This window comes from Ostrea edulis, chromosome 5 (assembly GCF_947568905.1).
Source record: "Ostrea edulis chromosome 5, xbOstEdul1.1, whole genome shotgun sequence".
Lineage (NCBI taxonomy): Eukaryota > Metazoa > Mollusca > Bivalvia > Ostreida > Ostreidae > Ostrea > Ostrea edulis.
In genome coordinates, this window is record NC_079168.1 from 37429116 (window position 1) to 37433196 (window position 4081).

Here is a 4081-nt window from a genome sequence, read left to right on the forward strand (position 1 = left end):
TCCTCGGTAGTATAGTGGTCAGTATCCCCGCCTGTCACGCGGGAGACCGGGGTTCAATTCCCCGCCGGGGAGGATTTTTTTTCTTCTTCCAAGTTTAATAGAATTAAAACGATCAACAAACGTTAAAGAACTATCAAATTTAAATTATTTTATCTTCAGCAATTTAAAAACAAACCTTAGTTTCTTTTCTTTTTCGTTACTAAAATTTAAACAAATGAAAAAAAAAACAAAAAAACAACAACCATGCACTCGCTTATCTGCCCTTGTAGATATATATATCGTGTTTGGTTCTATTTTTAGGCTTATTTTGTATTAGAAGAATTCTATAGCAAGGTGAGTAATTCCATGTTTACTATGTAACGGACTTTGTGGAATGTGTCAAATATCCCAAATTCTACGCCTAGCAACTAACGAAACAAATCAATGTGAATTGCAAGGTCACAAGTATCATATAGAAATGCTGCTCGGACGTGGACCATTAGACTATGGTAATCCATTGTTAATGATAGCAAGTTGTTTTCTGTTTTATTTTGTTAAAAAAAATTAAATGAATAAATACATGACATTGAACTGTGTAGATAGAACAAAACATCACGTACTTTCACTTTGTAAAACTGGGCACTGTGTAATTTACGGTGTTGCTAAAACGCGGAACGGAAAACGGAACGGAAAGAGGGGTCAGCACTTTGTAAACTTAAAACAAGGGAAGTAGAAATTACAGAGACAACGGGAAGTCATCCTCAGAATCCACCGTTTCATATACTTCACTTCATACTCGTACATATACATGTATATGTATTACATAATCATTCTAACTTATGAATTGAAAAATATGAAAAACGTGCCTGTGGGTACCACCCCCTTTAACCAGCTTTGTCATTTTCTGACCACCCCTCCCCCGATTGTAAAAGTATGTTGTTTCACAAATAAAAAATAAAATGAATATACTGTAATTTTAAAAGACTTGAATTTTATTACATTATTCTGGCTGCCACTTAAAGAAAAGATTTATTGAGGCTATCCAATGAATAAGAGGTTTTCAAACCCCGCCCCATCGAAAACAGCATTAAAAAAGATAATTAAAAAAAATCCATAATTTTGCCATAGCCTTTTTAAATCAAACTTGCTTTTAATGAACTAGATATTTTTTAAGATAATTGAACTTGAATATTTGATTTAGTTCTACACACTTGATATAATATTTTAACAAAGAAAATATACAAGAAATGATTATTAATTGAACAGCTGATTTGCAAGTATGATATTTATACGAGTTATCGTTCTTGCGCTAGGTCGTCAAGAGAGGAAAATAGTTGCCCCTACCCAGCTTTGAAAATACACTTTAACAGTTTAAAACTTATTTTTATCAAACATATTTGTTTATATTAGATATTTGAGACATGCTTAATGAGTTAATCATATTAGATTTGATGTAAATAGCCTATATTTTTGTAAGTCTTCCGTAGGTCTTCAATTACCTGTAGGTCTTCAATTAGGCAGGCCGGATATAACATACATTCAAGTATCACATCAAAGTTTTTAAAAACGAACGAATCCAGTGTCTATAAAAGGTCTGCCTCGTTTTGGATGAATTTACATATGTATATGAAAGATCGTACATTTACCGATATCCTGTGGATTAGTGTTGAGCCCAAAAAGATATGTAGCGGGAACGAAAGATTGAAACAGAAACAATGAAAACTAAGATGAAATTCACGATCCATAGCAAAAGGAATTGATAGATTTATTTCAAAATATATGAAATAGCTAAAAGGCTGTAAAGTGAAAGCTCGTAAATGCACTGGTAATCTGCGGATCAGTGTTGGACCCGATGAGATACAACTGGGGGAAAGGGGTGTGTGTGAAACAGAACCAATGAAAACTAAGATGATTGTTTTTACGCTCGTAAGAGGAATTAACATATTCAATTCATAATTATTATATTAAATAGCTAAAAGGCAAACAGAGAATTTATGTTTGAATGGAATTAAAAGATCATCTAATTATTAATCTAACACAGAAGTACTTGCCTATTTAGGATTGGAGTGCTGCGGTCACCAAGTCTCTGTCAGTTAAAAATGATAAATCAAACACAAAATGTTTAACTTGTTGACTTTATAAGAACATAAATTATCGTTGTTTTATACACACCACACTCCCTGTTGTAAGTACACACATACACAGTATCATGTGTAAATACATGCATCTGTATTAAAGACGTTTCGCCACAAGAGGTGGGGGGGGGGGGGGCATGAACCCTGTGTGCTCTTTCCATTCTCTTCCCATATGTTTCGCTACTCGTTAACACCTCTGTCAATGCCGAAAATTCAAGATTCTTGTAAAAAAGATTTGTAAACTCGTATACAAACATTTAACGATATTTACCGCATGTAAACAAATTCCTAAATCTTTGATTAAAATAAAGCATATTTTCCTCGATTTAGCTTAAATTCCGTTCTGTTCCGTTTTCCGTTCCGCGATTTAGCAACAACCAGAAGTTCGGAGTTGGGAGTTTTTTGTTTTTGTTGTTGTTTTTTTTGTATATATTCGGCTCACAAGTATTTAAAATCGGCCTGAGAATGCCGCCTCCAGCTGGAGGCGGCGAAATTTCCAATTTACGTAACAGTACTGGTTCTGACGTTTTCCTGGCACGGTACATATCAAAATCATTTTTAAGAAAGCCAGGAAAACGTCAGATATTTCGGACTATAGGGGCTTTAATGAATGTTTGAATGTATGTCTTGACGTAATTGTAGTGGGGGAAATTAGGTCAGGAATTTGTCGATTTTTAAATTTAGGAGCGGCAATGCCACAATACAGCGGTATAAGACCTTAATTATGCTCAGAAAACGTTGCTGTGTTTAGCAAAGGTTTCTATATGAGTTGTATATGCAGTTTGCTTATTCTTGTATATCCCAGTTTTCCCCAAAAGAGCCACTCTTTACTAAGTGCAATTGTGCAAGACAGCTAGTGAACACCTTTGTTCTTTGGATAAAATCGATGATATCTTGGGGTGTTTGTGAACATAGTATATGTTGTGTGATAATGGGGGGGTTGGGGGGGTTACACACCAATTATAACAAACACTAGGTGTCTCTGTCTTGTTAAAAATTCTAAAGTTATGAAATTGACACATTTTATTTGCTGACATCCTGTACTTAAAATTTAAGGATAACAAAATATTACCTACAATTTATTTGTATCATTGTACTTTAACTACAAGTCTGTTACAATCAAGATCCCAGGGGCCAAGCTACATTAGATGATCAAAGTTTTTTTTCCCGAAGAGCTTTGGGTTAAGTGTTGGGCCACAGTAACAGAAACAAGTGATTCATCAGAGCGTTGTGACCCGCAGGCCTCCTGTTGAAACAAGAACTCGGACTATAGTTCTAAGCTCACTGTGTTGCAAACCTTGGATGTCTCCAATACGGTGCCAAACCTTTAACCAGCCATATACATGTATTTATACATGCTGTACTAATTTCAGAGTTTCATAGCTGACCTTTAAGTTATGGGAAGACTACGTGAAGTATCGGGGACGACTGCCTTGGTTTTGGCGGGTGTAACGTTTGTCGTAGGTTTCTATCTAGGGTACAAAGCTAAGGCTCTTCGTCTACGGTATCTCCAAAACAAACGGGATCGACTGATGAATAAACTGAACAAGACCACGGAGGACATACATTACACAATGAATAGCGTTTGATACTGGCATCAAATTGGACCATAGCCTTGACAATCTTTCTTCGAATAAAACAACAGTGTGATGGGACTGATGTCGCGGACAGGAAAAAGTCCACACACACACACAATCAGATCCTGTTTACATTTGTTTGTATTTTTTCATCTATTGATTTCTATTGATACACTGTACTTTATGTGTTCATATATTTAATCAGCTTTTTTCATGAGAGTTGTCACACAATAGTTTGCTGTAAAGTATATTTGATTCACACTGAACATTTTTAAATACATCTCTGCTGCTGCAACTGTAACTTTCCATTATATTTTGTCTATAAATCCGTCTTTCGTCTTTTCAGTATTTTATTTGTTCGTATAAAGACAATAGTTCTGTAAAAGACTG

At 35.1% G+C, this 4081-nt stretch overlaps 1 non-coding gene across 1 annotated transcript; it reads left to right on the top strand.

Moving 5' to 3' along the window:
* On the top strand, positions 1-72 carry Trnad-guc (transfer RNA aspartic acid (anticodon GUC)). The gene has a single exon. It is a non-coding gene; the product is annotated as a tRNA-Asp (tRNA).
* The last annotated feature ends 4009 nt before the right edge of the window (positions 73-4081 follow it).